This window comes from Triturus cristatus, chromosome 10 (assembly GCF_964204655.1).
Source record: "Triturus cristatus chromosome 10, aTriCri1.1, whole genome shotgun sequence".
Classification (NCBI taxonomy): Eukaryota; Metazoa; Chordata; class Amphibia; order Caudata; family Salamandridae; genus Triturus; species Triturus cristatus.
In genome coordinates, this window is record NC_140593.1 from 855,299,691 (window position 1) to 855,316,793 (window position 17,103).

At 47.1% G+C, this 17,103-nt stretch overlaps 30 non-coding genes across 30 annotated transcripts; all 30 read right to left on the reverse strand.

The window, feature by feature from the left end:
* Positions 1-374: 374 nt before the first annotated feature.
* TRNAL-CAA (transfer RNA leucine (anticodon CAA)) lies at positions 375-486 on the reverse strand. The gene is made up of 2 exons: positions 449-486; positions 375-420 (listed from the first exon to the last, which is right to left on the reverse strand). It is a non-coding gene; the product is annotated as a tRNA-Leu (tRNA).
* A 288-nt stretch (positions 487-774) lies between these two features.
* Positions 775-847, reverse strand: TRNAV-AAC (transfer RNA valine (anticodon AAC)). The gene has a single exon. It is a non-coding gene; the product is annotated as a tRNA-Val (tRNA).
* Positions 848-1,233: 386 nt separating this feature from the next.
* TRNAP-AGG (transfer RNA proline (anticodon AGG)) lies at positions 1,234-1,305 on the reverse strand. The gene has a single exon. It is a non-coding gene; the product is annotated as a tRNA-Pro (tRNA).
* Positions 1,306-1,746: 441 nt separating this feature from the next.
* TRNAV-UAC (transfer RNA valine (anticodon UAC)) lies at positions 1,747-1,819 on the reverse strand. Its single transcript has one exon. It is a non-coding gene; the product is annotated as a tRNA-Val (tRNA).
* Positions 1,820-2,204: 385 nt separating this feature from the next.
* On the reverse strand, positions 2,205-2,276 carry TRNAP-CGG (transfer RNA proline (anticodon CGG)). Its single transcript has one exon. It is a non-coding gene; the product is annotated as a tRNA-Pro (tRNA).
* Positions 2,277-3,213: 937 nt separating this feature from the next.
* TRNAL-CAA (transfer RNA leucine (anticodon CAA)) lies at positions 3,214-3,325 on the reverse strand. Its single transcript has 2 exons — positions 3,288-3,325; positions 3,214-3,259 (listed from the first exon to the last, which is right to left on the reverse strand). It is a non-coding gene; the product is annotated as a tRNA-Leu (tRNA).
* Positions 3,326-3,614: 289 nt separating this feature from the next.
* TRNAV-AAC (transfer RNA valine (anticodon AAC)) lies at positions 3,615-3,687 on the reverse strand. Its single transcript has one exon. It is a non-coding gene; the product is annotated as a tRNA-Val (tRNA).
* A 386-nt stretch (positions 3,688-4,073) lies between these two features.
* Positions 4,074-4,145, reverse strand: TRNAP-AGG (transfer RNA proline (anticodon AGG)). Its single transcript has one exon. It is a non-coding gene; the product is annotated as a tRNA-Pro (tRNA).
* Positions 4,146-4,586: 441 nt separating this feature from the next.
* TRNAV-UAC (transfer RNA valine (anticodon UAC)) lies at positions 4,587-4,659 on the reverse strand. Its single transcript has one exon. It is a non-coding gene; the product is annotated as a tRNA-Val (tRNA).
* A 385-nt stretch (positions 4,660-5,044) lies between these two features.
* On the reverse strand, positions 5,045-5,116 carry TRNAP-CGG (transfer RNA proline (anticodon CGG)). The gene has a single exon. It is a non-coding gene; the product is annotated as a tRNA-Pro (tRNA).
* Positions 5,117-6,053: 937 nt separating this feature from the next.
* Positions 6,054-6,165, reverse strand: TRNAL-CAA (transfer RNA leucine (anticodon CAA)). The gene is made up of 2 exons: positions 6,128-6,165; positions 6,054-6,099 (listed from the first exon to the last, which is right to left on the reverse strand). It is a non-coding gene; the product is annotated as a tRNA-Leu (tRNA).
* Positions 6,166-6,453: 288 nt separating this feature from the next.
* Positions 6,454-6,526, reverse strand: TRNAV-AAC (transfer RNA valine (anticodon AAC)). The gene has a single exon. It is a non-coding gene; the product is annotated as a tRNA-Val (tRNA).
* A 386-nt stretch (positions 6,527-6,912) lies between these two features.
* Positions 6,913-6,984, reverse strand: TRNAP-AGG (transfer RNA proline (anticodon AGG)). The gene has a single exon. It is a non-coding gene; the product is annotated as a tRNA-Pro (tRNA).
* A 441-nt stretch (positions 6,985-7,425) lies between these two features.
* On the reverse strand, positions 7,426-7,498 carry TRNAV-UAC (transfer RNA valine (anticodon UAC)). The gene has a single exon. It is a non-coding gene; the product is annotated as a tRNA-Val (tRNA).
* Positions 7,499-7,883: 385 nt separating this feature from the next.
* On the reverse strand, positions 7,884-7,955 carry TRNAP-CGG (transfer RNA proline (anticodon CGG)). The gene has a single exon. It is a non-coding gene; the product is annotated as a tRNA-Pro (tRNA).
* A 937-nt stretch (positions 7,956-8,892) lies between these two features.
* On the reverse strand, positions 8,893-9,004 carry TRNAL-CAA (transfer RNA leucine (anticodon CAA)). Its single transcript has 2 exons — positions 8,967-9,004; positions 8,893-8,938 (listed from the first exon to the last, which is right to left on the reverse strand). It is a non-coding gene; the product is annotated as a tRNA-Leu (tRNA).
* A 289-nt stretch (positions 9,005-9,293) lies between these two features.
* TRNAV-AAC (transfer RNA valine (anticodon AAC)) lies at positions 9,294-9,366 on the reverse strand. The gene has a single exon. It is a non-coding gene; the product is annotated as a tRNA-Val (tRNA).
* A 386-nt stretch (positions 9,367-9,752) lies between these two features.
* On the reverse strand, positions 9,753-9,824 carry TRNAP-AGG (transfer RNA proline (anticodon AGG)). Its single transcript has one exon. It is a non-coding gene; the product is annotated as a tRNA-Pro (tRNA).
* A 441-nt stretch (positions 9,825-10,265) lies between these two features.
* TRNAV-UAC (transfer RNA valine (anticodon UAC)) lies at positions 10,266-10,338 on the reverse strand. Its single transcript has one exon. It is a non-coding gene; the product is annotated as a tRNA-Val (tRNA).
* A 385-nt stretch (positions 10,339-10,723) lies between these two features.
* Positions 10,724-10,795, reverse strand: TRNAP-CGG (transfer RNA proline (anticodon CGG)). The gene has a single exon. It is a non-coding gene; the product is annotated as a tRNA-Pro (tRNA).
* A 937-nt stretch (positions 10,796-11,732) lies between these two features.
* TRNAL-CAA (transfer RNA leucine (anticodon CAA)) lies at positions 11,733-11,844 on the reverse strand. Its single transcript has 2 exons — positions 11,807-11,844; positions 11,733-11,778 (listed from the first exon to the last, which is right to left on the reverse strand). It is a non-coding gene; the product is annotated as a tRNA-Leu (tRNA).
* Positions 11,845-12,132: 288 nt separating this feature from the next.
* TRNAV-AAC (transfer RNA valine (anticodon AAC)) lies at positions 12,133-12,205 on the reverse strand. The gene has a single exon. It is a non-coding gene; the product is annotated as a tRNA-Val (tRNA).
* Positions 12,206-12,591: 386 nt separating this feature from the next.
* TRNAP-AGG (transfer RNA proline (anticodon AGG)) lies at positions 12,592-12,663 on the reverse strand. Its single transcript has one exon. It is a non-coding gene; the product is annotated as a tRNA-Pro (tRNA).
* Positions 12,664-13,104: 441 nt separating this feature from the next.
* On the reverse strand, positions 13,105-13,177 carry TRNAV-UAC (transfer RNA valine (anticodon UAC)). The gene has a single exon. It is a non-coding gene; the product is annotated as a tRNA-Val (tRNA).
* A 385-nt stretch (positions 13,178-13,562) lies between these two features.
* TRNAP-CGG (transfer RNA proline (anticodon CGG)) lies at positions 13,563-13,634 on the reverse strand. Its single transcript has one exon. It is a non-coding gene; the product is annotated as a tRNA-Pro (tRNA).
* Positions 13,635-14,571: 937 nt separating this feature from the next.
* TRNAL-CAA (transfer RNA leucine (anticodon CAA)) lies at positions 14,572-14,683 on the reverse strand. The gene is made up of 2 exons: positions 14,646-14,683; positions 14,572-14,617 (listed from the first exon to the last, which is right to left on the reverse strand). It is a non-coding gene; the product is annotated as a tRNA-Leu (tRNA).
* Positions 14,684-14,972: 289 nt separating this feature from the next.
* On the reverse strand, positions 14,973-15,045 carry TRNAV-AAC (transfer RNA valine (anticodon AAC)). Its single transcript has one exon. It is a non-coding gene; the product is annotated as a tRNA-Val (tRNA).
* A 386-nt stretch (positions 15,046-15,431) lies between these two features.
* Positions 15,432-15,503, reverse strand: TRNAP-AGG (transfer RNA proline (anticodon AGG)). Its single transcript has one exon. It is a non-coding gene; the product is annotated as a tRNA-Pro (tRNA).
* A 441-nt stretch (positions 15,504-15,944) lies between these two features.
* On the reverse strand, positions 15,945-16,017 carry TRNAV-UAC (transfer RNA valine (anticodon UAC)). Its single transcript has one exon. It is a non-coding gene; the product is annotated as a tRNA-Val (tRNA).
* A 385-nt stretch (positions 16,018-16,402) lies between these two features.
* On the reverse strand, positions 16,403-16,474 carry TRNAP-CGG (transfer RNA proline (anticodon CGG)). The gene has a single exon. It is a non-coding gene; the product is annotated as a tRNA-Pro (tRNA).
* Positions 16,475-17,103: the final 629 nt, after the last annotated feature.

Below are 17,103 nucleotides of genomic sequence, written 5' to 3' on the forward strand. Positions count from 1 at the left end.
TAAATTAAAATTCGCAAGGGGGGACCAATGACAATCTGCTCCTCCCACATAACCAGGAAGCCCTGTTGAACATGTCTGCCTGTGTTGTTGCAGGGACAGTGCCTTCTCCGCCCAAAAGGTGGCAGGAGAGCCTCACAACAAAGATGGGATCAACTGCTTAATGAGAAACCAGCACGGCAGTTTGTGTGATGGAGTGCAAATTTAACGGAAGGTGTGCCTGAGGTGTCCCTTCCAGGAATACATGGAATTGTGATTGAGGGCCCAGCCTGATCGTTGGTGGATTTCTCGTCATATGTTACAGGTCCGTGCAAAGATTGTGGTGTGTGGGGAATGCACTGCAAAAAACAGGACGATTTAAGGGTGTAAAAGAAACCTGTCAGAAGTGGGATTTGAACCCACGCCTCCATGAGGAGACCAGAAGTCTCAGTTGCACTGAAGATCAAGCTCTCTTGAGTCTGGCGCCTTAGACCACTCGGCCATCCTGACAGCCCTGGGTGTGCACAGATCTGACTCTTCTGACTGCACCTGCCAATGTTTGCACTTACAACGTTCACAGCAATGTCACAAGTGTAAAGACCCCACAATACAACATGGCATGACAAAAAAAAAGCTAGGCACAAGAGCGACCACTGATGGATGCGGATTACTTTGTTTCGTCTTGCAAAAGTAAAGGAAGTTTCCCATGGCTCGCTGGGTTCAAGGACCGCCTCTTCTTAAGCTTGCATTGAGATAATAAGGTTTTAGAGGGTGCACATAAAAGCAGCTCATGCACAGTGTTTCTGCCCGGTCTCGAACCGGGGACCTTTCGCGTGTTAGGCGAACGTGATGACCACTACACTACAGAAACTCACTTGCTGTGTTTTACTGTTAGAGCAAGGTTCCTCTCAAGGGTTCTCTCTACTTCTATTCTGCTGTATCAGCAGCCACTCAGAAAGCGAGGAGCAAGTGTGAAAACTGCAGAGATATCAGCCAACATACTTGCAATTAGACGTATTAAAAATTGACTTATGCAGGCATCGACAGACAAATATCTGATGCCTAAATGCCAGCAAGTACAGCTTGGGAAAGCATCACCTGGGACACACACAGACTAAGCATGAAGGCAGAAAAAGCATGGTGATCCATGTTTCTTATGAGGTTCAAAATATTTTGTGCAACAATGCGGCGAGTGTAATGAGAAATAGTCAGGCATTGTGAGTTTTGAGTAGGATTCGTATGTTTACCTCTGAAAAAGGGCTCGTCCGGGATTTGAACCCGGGACCTCTCGCACCCTAAGCGAGAATCATACCCCTAGACCAACGAGCCGAGGCACACAAGAGTCGCCTTTCGCACCGGCTCCGGGGGTTATTGGCAGCGAGTTAGTGAATGCTTCACCCAAAGCAAGCAACTGCACATGCTGCTCTCTTCTGCAATATGGTTGCTGTCTTTTCCATGGCCGTCATCGAACAAGAAATGAAAATGCCTCTATCCTTCAGACATTTTGTTTGTTCTAGGTGTATGCTCTCGGTGAGGTCAATAAAACCATTTCTGCTCTCATGCCTTGCTTTCATGAAGTAGGCCCAACCTTCAGTACACAAGGACGTGCAAACGAATAGCGCAAACTATCGTCACTTCTCTTTTTGAGCTGTCACTGATACCCCTGGAGCACAGTACGTCACGCTGGTGAGGGATAGACAGCTTCCATTATCTCAGCTTTCCTATAAATTGAGAGAGTAAATGCAAACTGTGTGAAAAACAGAAAGCTGCTGTTTCTGCCCGGTCTCGAACCAGGGACCTTTCGCGTGTAAAGCGAACGTGATAACCACTACACTACAGAAACAGACACGCTTGCAGGAATCTTCTTGGCATGTAGTGGGCTGGAATGCACAGACCAAGGGCCAATGTCCATGAAGCTCAAAGTTGGACCCTCCTTACCCGATCTCTTTCTTTGGAAGAAAGGAACGAGGACCCCTTTTATTCCAAAAGGCGATTTTAAAACCATACCTGAAACCACACTAGAAAAACACTTTGCATTTAATTTTCCTACACTGATGGTCCACCCCAGAAAAGCAGTTGCAAAGAAGTCCGGCACTGAAATTCTATACGCCAAAAGTGGGAAATAGCGTAGAGGGAAAGGAACTTTCTCACCATACACGGCGTCTTATAGCATTGAAAAGAAGAAATGGCCCTATATAATAAGCAGCCTAAAAATAATTCCACAGCATGGGCTCGTCCGGGATTTGAACCCGGGACCTCTCGCACCCGAAGCGAGAATCATACCACTAGACCAACGAGCCTGATTCCCCAGTCGGCATTTTAAGCAATTTCTGATGCGTCTTTCAGAAACAAAGCAGGGCTATTTGGCTGCTCTCTCTCTATGTGAACCACAAAAAGTCATGTTTTCTCTCAAGGTGTTGTTTTTTTCACTCTTGCAAGGAAGGGATCAGTCGATATCCTAGCTGCCAGAGAGCAGAAAAAAGGCGCTGATGAGAACTGCAGGCACTTTCTGGCACTTGTACTCTACTGCAAGTCCTGGACACTTGCCCCATAGACTTCCACCCCAGATGCAAGGGAGGGCCTGCCAATTCTTGCTCCTAAGACAGAGGCATTTGATTCTTGGATTCAAACACGCTCACTCAGCGCTCGATCAGGCTCGATCAGGCGAGATTTATATGAGTGGCTCGCAGGACTGAAACACTAACCTGGGAGCCCCAGGGTGGCTGAATTCCCAGGATGGCCATTTTTGGGCAAGTCACCTCCTTTCCTCCTGCCTCAATCTAGAATTGGCTGCAAATCACAAGATAGAGTTCAATGTCCTTGTGTACTGCCTACTCCCAGATACCTCTCTGTCTTCCTTATGTAAATTAAAATTCGCAAGGGGGGACCAATGACAATCTGCTCCTCCCACATAACCAGGAAGCCCTGTTGAACATGTCTGCCTGTGTTGTTGCAGGGACAGTGCCTTCTCCGCCCAAAAGGTGGCAGGAGAGCCTCACAACAAAGATGGGATCAACTGCTTAATGAGAAACCAGCACGGCAGTTTGTGTGATGGAGTGCAAATTTAACTGAAGGTGTGCCTGAGGTGTCCCTTCCAGGAATACATGGAATTGTGATTGAGGGCCCAGCCTGATCGTTGGTGGATTTCTCGTCATATGTTACAGGTCCGTGCAAAGATTGTGGTGTGTGGGGAATGCACTGCAAAAAACAGGACGATTTAAGGGTGTAAAAGAAACCTGTCAGAAGTGGGATTTGAACCCACGCCTCCATGAGGAGACCAGAAGTCTCAGTTGCACTGAAGATCAAGCTCTCTTGAGTCTGGCGCCTTAGACCACTCGGCCATCCTGACAGCCCTGGATGTGCACAGATCTGACTCTTCTGACTGCACCTGCCAATGTTTGCACTTACAACGTTCACAGCAATGTCACAAGTGTAAAGACCCCACAATACAACATGGCATGACAAAAAAAAAAGCTATTCACAAGAGCGACCACTGATGGATGCGGATTACTTTGTTTCGTCTTGCAAAAGTAAAGGAAGTTTCCCATGGCTCGCTGGGTTCAAAGACCGCCTCTTCTTAAGCTTGCATTGAGATAATAAGGTTTTAGAGGGTGCACATAAAAGCAGCTCATTCACAGTGTTTCTGCCCGGTCTCGAACCGGGGACCTTTCGCGTGTTAGGCGAACGTGATGACCACTACACTACAGAAACTCACTTGCTGTGTTTTACTGTTAGAGCAAGGTTCCTCTCAAGGGTTCTCTCTACTTCTATTCTGCTGTATCAGCAGCCACTCAGAAAGCGAGGAGCAAGTGTGAAAACTGCAGAGATATCAGCCAACATACTTGCAATTAGACGTATTAAAAATTGACTTATGCAGGCATCGACAGACAAATATCTGATGCCTAAATGCCAGCAAGTACAGCTTGGGAAAGCATCACCTGGGACACACACAGACTAAGCATGAAGGCAGAAAAAGCATGGTGATCCATGTTTCTTATGAGGTTCAAAATATTTTGTGCAACAATGCGGCGAGTGTAATGAGAAATAGTCAGGCATTGTGAGTTTTGAGTAGGATTCGTATGTTTACCTCTGAAAAAGGGCTCGTCCGGGATTTGAACCCGGGACCTCTCGCACCCTAAGCGAGAATCATACCCCTAGACCAACGAGCCGAGGCACACAAGAGTTGCCTTTCGCACCGGCTCCGGGGGTTATTGGCAGCGAGTTAGTGAATGCTTCACCCAAAGCAAGCAACTGCACATGCTGCTCTCTTCTGCAATATGGTTGCTGTCTTTTCCATGGCCGTCATCGAACAAGAAATGAAAATGCCTCTATCCTTCAGACATTTTGTTTGTTCTAGGTGTATGCTCTCGGTGAGGTCAATAAAACCATTTCTGCTCTCATGCCTTGCTTTCATGAAGTAGGCCCAACCTTCAGTACACAAGGACGTGCAAACGAATAGCGCAAACTATCGTCACTTCTCTTTTTGAGCTGTCACTGATACCCCTGGAGCATAGTACGTCACGCTGGTGAGGGATAGACAGCTTCCATTATCTCAGCTTTCCTATAAATTGAGAGAGTAAATGCAAACTGTGTGAAAAACAGAAAGCTGCTGTTTCTGCCCGGTCTCGAACCAGGGACCTTTCGCGTGTAAAGCGAACGTGATAACCACTACACTACAGAAACAGACACGCTTGCAGGAATCTTCTTGGCATGTAGTGGGCTGGAATGCACAGACCAAGGGCTAATGTCCATGAAGCTCAAAGTTGGACCCTCCTTACCCGATCTCTTTCTTTGGAAGAAAGGAACGAGGACCCCTTTTATTCCAAAAGGCGATTTTAAAACCATACCTGAAACCACACTAGAAAAACACTTTGCATTTAATTTTCCTACACTGATGGTCCACCCCAGAAAAGCAGTTGCAAAGAAGTCCGGCACTGAAATTCTATACGCCAAAAGTGGGAAATAGCGTAGAGGGAAAGGAACTTTCTCACCATACACGGCGTCTTATAGCATTGAAAAGAAGAAATGGCCCTATATAATAAGCAGCCTAAAAATAATTCCACAGCATGGGCTCGTCCGGGATTTGAACCCGGGACCTCTCGCACCCGAAGCGAGAATCATACCACTAGACCAACGAGCCTGATTCCCCAGTCGGCATTTTAAGCAATTTCTGATGCGTCTTTCAGAAACAAAGCAGGGCTATTTGGCTGCTCTCTCTCTATGTGAACCACAAAAAGTCATGTTTTCTCTCAAGGTGTTGTTTTTTTCACTCTTGCAAGGAAGGGATCAGTCGATATCCTAGCTGCCAGAGAGCAGAAAAAAGGCGCTGATGAGAACTGCAGGCACTTTCTGGCACTTGTACTCTACTGCAAGTCCTGGACACTTGCCCCATAGACTTCCACCCCAGATGCAAGGGAGGGCCTGCCAATTCTTGCTCCTAAGACAGAGGCATTTGATTCTTGGATTCAAACACGCTCACTCAGCGCTCGATCAGGCTCGATCAGGCGAGATTTATATGAGTGGCTCGCAGGACTGAAACACTAACCTGGGAGCCCCAGGGTGGCTGAATTCCCAGGATGGCCATTTTTGGGCAAGTCACCTCCTTTCCTCCTGCCTCAATCTAGAATTGGCTGCAAATCACAAGATAGAGTTCAATGTCCGTGTGTACTGCCTACTCCCAGATACCTCTCTGTCTTCCTTATGTAAATTAAAATTCGCAAGGGGGGACCAATGACAATCTGCTCCTCCCACATAACCAGGAAGCCCTGTTGAACATGTCTGCCTGTGTTGTTGCAGGGACAGTGCCTTCTCCGCCCAAAAGGTGGCAGGAGAGCCTCACAACAAAGATGGGATCAACTGCTTAATGAGAAACCAGCACGGCAGTTTGTGTGATGGAGTGCAAATTTAACGGAAGGTGTGCCTGAGGTGTCCCTTCCAGGAATACATGGAATTGTGATTGAGGGCCCAGCCTGATCGTTGGTGGATTTCTCGTCATATGTTACAGGTCCGTGCAAAGATTGTGGTGTGTGGGGAATGCACTGCAAAAAACAGGACGATTTAAGGGTGTAAAAGAAACCTGTCAGAAGTGGGATTTGAACCCACGCCTCCATGAGGAGACCAGAAGTCTCAGTTGCACTGAAGATCAAGCTCTCTTGAGTCTGGCGCCTTAGACCACTCGGCCATCCTGACAGCCCTGGGTGTGCACAGATCTGACTCTTCTGACTGCACCTGCCAATGTTTGCACTTACAACGTTCACAGCAATGTCACAAGTGTAAAGACCCCACAATACAACATGGCATGACAAAAAAAAAGCTAGGCACAAGAGCGACCACTGATGGATGCGGATTACTTTGTTTCGTCTTGCAAAAGTAAAGGAAGTTTCCCATGGCTCGCTGGGTTCAAGGACCGCCTCTTCTTAAGCTTGCATTGAGATAATAAGGTTTTAGAGGGTGCACATAAAAGCAGCTCATGCACAGTGTTTCTGCCCGGTCTCGAACCGGGGACCTTTCGCGTGTTAGGCGAACGTGATGACCACTACACTACAGAAACTCACTTGCTGTGTTTTACTGTTAGAGCAAGGTTCCTCTCAAGGGTTCTCTCTACTTCTATTCTGCTGTATCAGCAGCCACTCAGAAAGCGAGGAGCAAGTGTGAAAACTGCAGAGATATCAGCCAACATACTTGCAATTAGACGTATTAAAAATTGACTTATGCAGGCATCGACAGACAAATATCTGATGCCTAAATGCCAGCAAGTACAGCTTGGGAAAGCATCACCTGGGACACACACAGACTAAGCATGAAGGCAGAAAAAGCATGGTGATCCATGTTTCTTATGAGGTTCAAAATATTTTGTGCAACAATGCGGCGAGTGTAATGAGAAATAGTCAGGCATTGTGAGTTTTGAGTAGGATTCGTATGTTTACCTCTGAAAAAGGGCTCGTCCGGGATTTGAACCCGGGACCTCTCGCACCCTAAGCGAGAATCATACCCCTAGACCAACGAGCCGAGGCACACAAGAGTCGCCTTTCGCACCGGCTCCGGGGGTTATTGGCAGCGAGTTAGTGAATGCTTCACCCAAAGCAAGCAACTGCACATGCTGCTCTCTTCTGCAATATGGTTGCTGTCTTTTCCATGGCCGTCATCGAACAAGAAATGAAAATGCCTCTATCCTTCAGACATTTTGTTTGTTCTAGGTGTATGCTCTCGGTGAGGTCAATAAAACCATTTCTGCTCTCATGCCTTGCTTTCATGAAGTAGGCCCAACCTTCAGTACACAAGGACGTGCAAACGAATAGCGCAAACTATCGTCACTTCTCTTTTTGAGCTGTCACTGATACCCCTGGAGCACAGTACGTCACGCTGGTGAGGGATAGACAGCTTCCATTATCTCAGCTTTCCTATAAATTGAGAGAGTAAATGCAAACTGTGTGAAAAACAGAAAGCTGCTGTTTCTGCCCGGTCTCGAACCAGGGACCTTTCGCGTGTAAAGCGAACGTGATAACCACTACACTACAGAAACAGACACGCTTGCAGGAATCTTCTTGGCATGTAGTGGGCTGGAATGCACAGACCAAGGGCCAATGTCCATGAAGCTCAAAGTTGGACCCTCCTTACCCGATCTCTTTCTTTGGAAGAAAGGAACGAGGACCCCTTTTATTCCAAAAGGCGATTTTAAAACCATACCTGAAACCACACTAGAAAAACACTTTGCATTTAATTTTCCTACACTGATGGTCCACCCCAGAAAAGCAGTTGCAAAGAAGTCCGGCACTGAAATTCTATACGCCAAAAGTGGGAAATAGCGTAGAGGGAAAGGAACTTTCTCACCATACACGGCGTCTTATAGCATTGAAAAGAAGAAATGGCCCTATATAATAAGCAGCCTAAAAATAATTCCACAGCATGGGCTCGTCCGGGATTTGAACCCGGGACCTCTCGCACCCGAAGCGAGAATCATACCACTAGACCAACGAGCCTGATTCCCCAGTCGGCATTTTAAGCAATTTCTGATGCGTCTTTCAGAAACAAAGCAGGGCTATTTGGCTGCTCTCTCTCTATGTGAACCACAAAAAGTCATGTTTTCTCTCAAGGTGTTGTTTTTTTCACTCTTGCAAGGAAGGGATCAGTCGATATCCTAGCTGCCAGAGAGCAGAAAAAAGGCGCTGATGAGAACTGCAGGCACTTTCTGGCACTTGTACTCTACTGCAAGTCCTGGACACTTGCCCCATAGACTTCCACCCCAGATGCAAGGGAGGGCCTGCCAATTCTTGCTCCTAAGACAGAGGCATTTGATTCTTGGATTCAAACACGCTCACTCAGCGCTCGATCAGGCTCGATCAGGCGAGATTTATATGAGTGGCTCGCAGGACTGAAACACTAACCTGGGAGCCCCAGGGTGGCTGAATTCCCAGGATGGCCATTTTTGGGCAAGTCACCTCCTTTCCTCCTGCCTCAATCTAGAATTGGCTGCAAATCACAAGATAGAGTTCAATGTCCTTGTGTACTGCCTACTCCCAGATACCTCTCTGTCTTCCTTATGTAAATTAAAATTCGCAAGGGGGGACCAATGACAATCTGCTCCTCCCACATAACCAGGAAGCCCTGTTAAACATGTCTGCCTGTGTTGTTGCAGGGACAGTGCCTTCTCCGCCCAAAAGGTGGCAGGAGAGCCTCACAACAAAGATGGGATCAACTGCTTAATGAGAAACCAGCACGGCAGTTTGTGTGATGGAGTGCAAATTTAACTGAAGGTGTGCCTGAGGTGTCCCTTCCAGGAATACATGGAATTGTGATTGAGGGCCCAGCCTGATCGTTGGTGGATTTCTCGTCATATGTTACAGGTCCGTGCAAAGATTGTGGTGTGTGGGGAATGCACTGCAAAAAACAGGACGATTTAAGGGTGTAAAAGAAACCTGTCAGAAGTGGGATTTGAACCCACGCCTCCATGAGGAGACCAGAAGTCTCAGTTGCACTGAAGATCAAGCTCTCTTGAGTCTGGCGCCTTAGACCACTCGGCCATCCTGACAGCCCTGGATGTGCACAGATCTGACTCTTCTGACTGCACCTGCCAATGTTTGCACTTACAACGTTCACAGCAATGTCACAAGTGTAAAGACCCCACAATACAACATGGCATGACAAAAAAAAAAGCTATTCACAAGAGCGACCACTGATGGATGCGGATTACTTTGTTTCGTCTTGCAAAAGTAAAGGAAGTTTCCCATGGCTCGCTGGGTTCAAAGACCGCCTCTTCTTAAGCTTGCATTGAGATAATAAGGTTTTAGAGGGTGCACATAAAAGCAGCTCATGCACAGTGTTTCTGCCCGGTCTCGAACCGGGGACCTTTCGCGTGTTAGGCGAACGTGATGACCACTACACTACAGAAACTCACTTGCTGTGTTTTACTGTTAGAGCAAGGTTCCTCTCAAGGGTTCTCTCTACTTCTATTCTGCTGTATCAGCAGCCACTCAGAAAGCGAGGAGCAAGTGTGAAAACTGCAGAGATATCAGCCAACATACTTGCAATTAGACGTATTAAAAATTGACTTATGCAGGCATCGACAGACAAATATCTGATGCCTAAATGCCAGCAAGTACAGCTTGGGAAAGCATCACCTGGGACACACACAGACTAAGCATGAAGGCAGAAAAAGCATGGTGATCCATGTTTCTTATGAGGTTCAAAATATTTTGTGCAACAATGCGGCGAGTGTAATGAGAAATAGTCAGGCATTGTGAGTTTTGAGTAGGATTCGTATGTTTACCTCTGAAAAAGGGCTCGTCCGGGATTTGAACCCGGGACCTCTCGCACCCTAAGCGAGAATCATACCCCTAGACCAACGAGCCGAGGCACACAAGAGTTGCCTTTCGCACCGGCTCCGGGGGTTATTGGCAGCGAGTTAGTGAATGCTTCACCCAAAGCAAGCAACTGCACATGCTGCTCTCTTCTGCAATATGGTTGCTGTCTTTTCCATGGCCGTCATCGAACAAGAAATGAAAATGCCTCTATCCTTCAGACATTTTGTTTGTTCTAGGTGTATGCTCTCGGTGAGGTCAATAAAACCATTTCTGCTCTCATGCCTTGCTTTCATGAAGTAGGCCCAACCTTCAGTACACAAGGACGTGCAAACGAATAGCGCAAACTATCGTCACTTCTCTTTTTGAGCTGTCACTGATACCCCTGGAGCATAGTACGTCACGCTGGTGAGGGATAGACAGCTTCCATTATCTCAGCTTTCCTATAAATTGAGAGAGTAAATGCAAACTGTGTGAAAAACAGAAAGCTGCTGTTTCTGCCCGGTCTCGAACCAGGGACCTTTCGCGTGTAAAGCGAACGTGATAACCACTACACTACAGAAACAGACACGCTTGCAGGAATCTTCTTGGCATGTAGTGGGCTGGAATGCACAGACCAAGGGCTAATGTCCATGAAGCTCAAAGTTGGACCCTCCTTACCCGATCTCTTTCTTTGGAAGAAAGGAACGAGGACCCCTTTTATTCCAAAAGGCGATTTTAAAACCATACCTGAAACCACACTAGAAAAACACTTTGCATTTAATTTTCCTACACTGATGGTCCACCCCAGAAAAGCAGTTGCAAAGAAGTCCGGCACTGAAATTCTATACGCCAAAAGTGGGAAATAGCGTAGAGGGAAAGGAACTTTCTCACCATACACGGCGTCTTATAGCATTGAAAAGAAGAAATGGCCCTATATAATAAGCAGCCTAAAAATAATTCCACAGCATGGGCTCGTCCGGGATTTGAACCCGGGACCTCTCGCACCCGAAGCGAGAATCATACCACTAGACCAACGAGCCTGATTCCCCAGTCGGCATTTTAAGCAATTTCTGATGCGTCTTTCAGAAACAAAGCAGGGCTATTTGGCTGCTCTCTCTCTATGTGAACCACAAAAAGTCATGTTTTCTCTCAAGGTGTTGTTTTTTTCACTCTTGCAAGGAAGGGATCAGTCGATATCCTAGCTGCCAGAGAGCAGAAAAAAGGCGCTGATGAGAACTGCAGGCACTTTCTGGCACTTGTACTCTACTGCAAGTCCTGGACACTTGCCCCATAGACTTCCACCCCAGATGCAAGGGAGGGCCTGCCAATTCTTGCTCCTAAGACAGAGGCATTTGATTCTTGGATTCAAACACGCTCACTCAGCGCTCGATCAGGCTCGATCAGGCGAGATTTATATGAGTGGCTCGCAGGACTGAAACACTAACCTGGGAGCCCCAGGGTGGCTGAATTCCCAGGATGGCCATTTTTGGGCAAGTCACCTCCTTTCCTCCTGCCTCAATCTAGAATTGGCTGCAAATCACAAGATAGAGTTCAATGTCCGTGTGTACTGCCTACTCCCAGATACCTCTCTGTCTTCCTTATGTAAATTAAAATTCGCAAGGGGGGACCAATGACAATCTGCTCCTCCCACATAACCAGGAAGCCCTGTTGAACATGTCTGCCTGTGTTGTTGCAGGGACAGTGCCTTCTCCGCCCAAAAGGTGGCAGGAGAGCCTCACAACAAAGATGGGATCAACTGCTTAATGAGAAACCAGCACGGCAGTTTGTGTGATGGAGTGCAAATTTAACGGAAGGTGTGCCTGAGGTGTCCCTTCCAGGAATACATGGAATTGTGATTGAGGGCCCAGCCTGATCGTTGGTGGATTTCTCGTCATATGTTACAGGTCCGTGCAAAGATTGTGGTGTGTGGGGAATGCACTGCAAAAAACAGGACGATTTAAGGGTGTAAAAGAAACCTGTCAGAAGTGGGATTTGAACCCACGCCTCCATGAGGAGACCAGAAGTCTCAGTTGCACTGAAGATCAAGCTCTCTTGAGTCTGGCGCCTTAGACCACTCGGCCATCCTGACAGCCCTGGGTGTGCACAGATCTGACTCTTCTGACTGCACCTGCCAATGTTTGCACTTACAACGTTCACAGCAATGTCACAAGTGTAAAGACCCCACAATACAACATGGCATGACAAAAAAAAAGCTAGGCACAAGAGCGACCACTGATGGATGCGGATTACTTTGTTTCGTCTTGCAAAAGTAAAGGAAGTTTCCCATGGCTCGCTGGGTTCAAGGACCGCCTCTTCTTAAGCTTGCATTGAGATAATAAGGTTTTAGAGGGTGCACATAAAAGCAGCTCATGCACAGTGTTTCTGCCCGGTCTCGAACCGGGGACCTTTCGCGTGTTAGGCGAACGTGATGACCACTACACTACAGAAACTCACTTGCTGTGTTTTACTGTTAGAGCAAGGTTCCTCTCAAGGGTTCTCTCTACTTCTATTCTGCTGTATCAGCAGCCACTCAGAAAGCGAGGAGCAAGTGTGAAAACTGCAGAGATATCAGCCAACATACTTGCAATTAGACGTATTAAAAATTGACTTATGCAGGCATCGACAGACAAATATCTGATGCCTAAATGCCAGCAAGTACAGCTTGGGAAAGCATCACCTGGGACACACACAGACTAAGCATGAAGGCAGAAAAAGCATGGTGATCCATGTTTCTTATGAGGTTCAAAATATTTTGTGCAACAATGCGGCGAGTGTAATGAGAAATAGTCAGGCATTGTGAGTTTTGAGTAGGATTCGTATGTTTACCTCTGAAAAAGGGCTCGTCCGGGATTTGAACCCGGGACCTCTCGCACCCTAAGCGAGAATCATACCCCTAGACCAACGAGCCGAGGCACACAAGAGTCGCCTTTCGCACCGGCTCCGGGGGTTATTGGCAGCGAGTTAGTGAATGCTTCACCCAAAGCAAGCAACTGCACATGCTGCTCTCTTCTGCAATATGGTTGCTGTCTTTTCCATGGCCGTCATCGAACAAGAAATGAAAATGCCTCTATCCTTCAGACATTTTGTTTGTTCTAGGTGTATGCTCTCGGTGAGGTCAATAAAACCATTTCTGCTCTCATGCCTTGCTTTCATGAAGTAGGCCCAACCTTCAGTACACAAGGACGTGCAAACGAATAGCGCAAACTATCGTCACTTCTCTTTTTGAGCTGTCACTGATACCCCTGGAGCACAGTACGTCACGCTGGTGAGGGATAGACAGCTTCCATTATCTCAGCTTTCCTATAAATTGAGAGAGTAAATGCAAACTGTGTGAAAAACAGAAAGCTGCTGTTTCTGCCCGGTCTCGAACCAGGGACCTTTCGCGTGTAAAGCGAACGTGATAACCACTACACTACAGAAACAGACACGCTTGCAGGAATCTTCTTGGCATGTAGTGGGCTGGAATGCACAGACCAAGGGCCAATGTCCATGAAGCTCAAAGTTGGACCCTCCTTACCCGATCTCTTTCTTTGGAAGAAAGGAACGAGGACCCCTTTTATTCCAAAAGGCGATTTTAAAACCATACCTGAAACCACACTAGAAAAACACTTTGCATTTAATTTTCCTACACTGATGGTCCACCCCAGAAAAGCAGTTGCAAAGAAGTCCGGCACTGAAATTCTATACGCCAAAAGTGGGAAATAGCGTAGAGGGAAAGGAACTTTCTCACCATACACGGCGTCTTATAGCATTGAAAAGAAGAAATGGCCCTATATAATAAGCAGCCTAAAAATAATTCCACAGCATGGGCTCGTCCGGGATTTGAACCCGGGACCTCTCGCACCCGAAGCGAGAATCATACCACTAGACCAACGAGCCTGATTCCCCAGTCGGCATTTTAAGCAATTTCTGATGCGTCTTTCAGAAACAAAGCAGGGCTATTTGGCTGCTCTCTCTCTATGTGAACCACAAAAAGTCATGTTTTCTCTCAAGGTGTTGTTTTTTTCACTCTTGCAAGGAAGGGATCAGTCGATATCCTAGCTGCCAGAGAGCAGAAAAAAGGCGCTGATGAGAACTGCAGGCACTTTCTGGCACTTGTACTCTACTGCAAGTCCTGGACACTTGCCCCATAGACTTCCACCCCAGATGCAAGGGAGGGCCTGCCAATTCTTGCTCCTAAGACAGAGGCATTTGATTCTTGGATTCAAACACGCTCACTCAGCGCTCGATCAGGCTCGATCAGGCGAGATTTATATGAGTGGCTCGCAGGACTGAAACACTAACCTGGGAGCCCCAGGGTGGCTGAATTCCCAGGATGGCCATTTTTGGGCAAGTCACCTCCTTTCCTCCTGCCTCAATCTAGAATTGGCTGCAAATCACAAGATAGAGTTCAATGTCCTTGTGTACTGCCTACTCCCAGATACCTCTCTGTCTTCCTTATGTAAATTAAAATTCGCAAGGGGGGACCAATGACAATCTGCTCCTCCCACATAACCAGGAAGCCCTGTTAAACATGTCTGCCTGTGTTGTTGCAGGGACAGTGCCTTCTCCGCCCAAAAGGTGGCAGGAGAGCCTCACAACAAAGATGGGATCAACTGCTTAATGAGAAACCAGCACGGCAGTTTGTGTGATGGAGTGCAAATTTAACTGAAGGTGTGCCTGAGGTGTCCCTTCCAGGAATACATGGAATTGTGATTGAGGGCCCAGCCTGATCGTTGGTGGATTTCTCGTCATATGTTACAGGTCCGTGCAAAGATTGTGGTGTGTGGGGAATGCACTGCAAAAAACAGGACGATTTAAGGGTGTAAAAGAAACCTGTCAGAAGTGGGATTTGAACCCACGCCTCCATGAGGAGACCAGAAGTCTCAGTTGCACTGAAGATCAAGCTCTCTTGAGTCTGGCGCCTTAGACCACTCGGCCATCCTGACAGCCCTGGATGTGCACAGATCTGACTCTTCTGACTGCACCTGCCAATGTTTGCACTTACAACGTTCACAGCAATGTCACAAGTGTAAAGACCCCACAATACAACATGGCATGACAAAAAAAAAAGCTATTCACAAGAGCGACCACTGATGGATGCGGATTACTTTGTTTCGTCTTGCAAAAGTAAAGGAAGTTTCCCATGGCTCGCTGGGTTCAAAGACCGCCTCTTCTTAAGCTTGCATTGAGATAATAAGGTTTTAGAGGGTGCACATAAAAGCAGCTCATGCACAGTGTTTCTGCCCGGTCTCGAACCGGGGACCTTTCGCGTGTTAGGCGAACGTGATGACCACTACACTACAGAAACTCACTTGCTGTGTTTTACTGTTAGAGCAAGGTTCCTCTCAAGGGTTCTCTCTACTTCTATTCTGCTGTATCAGCAGCCACTCAGAAAGCGAGGAGCAAGTGTGAAAACTGCAGAGATATCAGCCAACATACTTGCAATTAGACGTATTAAAAATTGACTTATGCAGGCATCGACAGACAAATATCTGATGCCTAAATGCCAGCAAGTACAGCTTGGGAAAGCATCACCTGGGACACACACAGACTAAGCATGAAGGCAGAAAAAGCATGGTGATCCATGTTTCTTATGAGGTTCAAAATATTTTGTGCAACAATGCGGCGAGTGTAATGAGAAATAGTCAGGCATTGTGAGTTTTGAGTAGGATTCGTATGTTTACCTCTGAAAAAGGGCTCGTCCGGGATTTGAACCCGGGACCTCTCGCACCCTAAGCGAGAATCATACCCCTAGACCAACGAGCCGAGGCACACAAGAGTTGCCTTTCGCACCGGCTCCGGGGGTTATTGGCAGCGAGTTAGTGAATGCTTCACCCAAAGCAAGCAACTGCACATGCTGCTCTCTTCTGCAATATGGTTGCTGTCTTTTCCATGGCCGTCATCGAACAAGAAATGAAAATGCCTCTATCCTTCAGACATTTTGTTTGTTCTAGGTGTATGCTCTCGGTGAGGTCAATAAAACCATTTCTGCTCTCATGCCTTGCTTTCATGAAGTAGGCCCAACCTTCAGTACACAAGGACGTGCAAACGAATAGCGCAAACTATCGTCACTTCTCTTTTTGAGCTGTCACTGATACCCCTGGAGCACAGTACGTCACGCTGGTGAGGGATAGACAGCTTCCATTATCTCAGCTTTCCTATAAATTGAGAGAGTAAATGCAAACTGTGTGAAAAACAGAAAGCTGCTGTTTCTGCCCGGTCTCGAACCAGGGACCTTTCGCGTGTAAAGCGAACGTGATAACCACTACACTACAGAAACAGACACGCTTGCAGGAATCTTCTTGGCATGTAGTGGGCTGGAATGCACAGACCAAGGGCCAATGTCCATGAAGCTCAAAGTTGGACCCTCCTTACCCGATCTCTTTCTTTGGAAGAAAGGAACGAGGACCCCTTTTATTCCAAAAGGCGATTTTAAAACCATACCTGAAACCACACTAGAAAAACACTTTGCATTTAATTTTCCTACACTGATGGTCCACCCCAGAAAAGCAGTTGCAAAGAAGTCCGGCACTGAAATTCTATACGCCAAAAGTGGGAAATAGCGTAGAGGGAAAGGAACTTTCTCACCATACACGGCGTCTTATAGCATTGAAAAGAAGAAATGGCCCTATATAATAAGCAGCCTAAAAATAATTCCACAGCATGGGCTCGTCCGGGATTTGAACCCGGGACCTCTCGCACCCGAAGCGAGAATCATACCACTAGACCAACGAGCCTGATTCCCCAGTCGGCATTTTAAGCAATTTCTGATGCGTCTTTCAGAAACAAAGCAGGGCTATTTGGCTGCTCTCTCTCTATGTGAACCACAAAAAGTCATGTTTTCTCTCAAGGTGTTGTTTTTTTCACTCTTGCAAGGAAGGGATCAGTCGATATCCTAGCTGCCAGAGAGCAGAAAAAAGGCGCTGATGAGAACTGCAGGCACTTTCTGGCACTTGTACTCTACTGCAAGTCCTGGACACTTGCCCCATAGACTTCCACCCCAGATGCAAGGGAGGGCCTGCCAATTCTTGCTCCTAAGACAGAGGCATTTGATTCTTGGATTCAAACACGCTCACTCAGCGCTCGATCAGGCTCGATCAGGCGAGATTTATATGAGTGGCTCGCAGGACTGAAACACTAACCTGGGAGCCCCAGGGTGGCTGAATTCCCAGGATGGCCATTTTTGGGCAAGTCACCTCCTTTCCTCCTGCCTCAATCTAGAATTGGCTGCAAATCACAAGATAGAGTTCAATGTCCTTGTGTACTGCCTACTCCCAGATACCTCTCTGTCTTCCTTATGTAAATTAAAATTCGCAAGGGGGGACCAATGACAATCTGCTCCTCCCACATAACCAGGAAGCCCTGT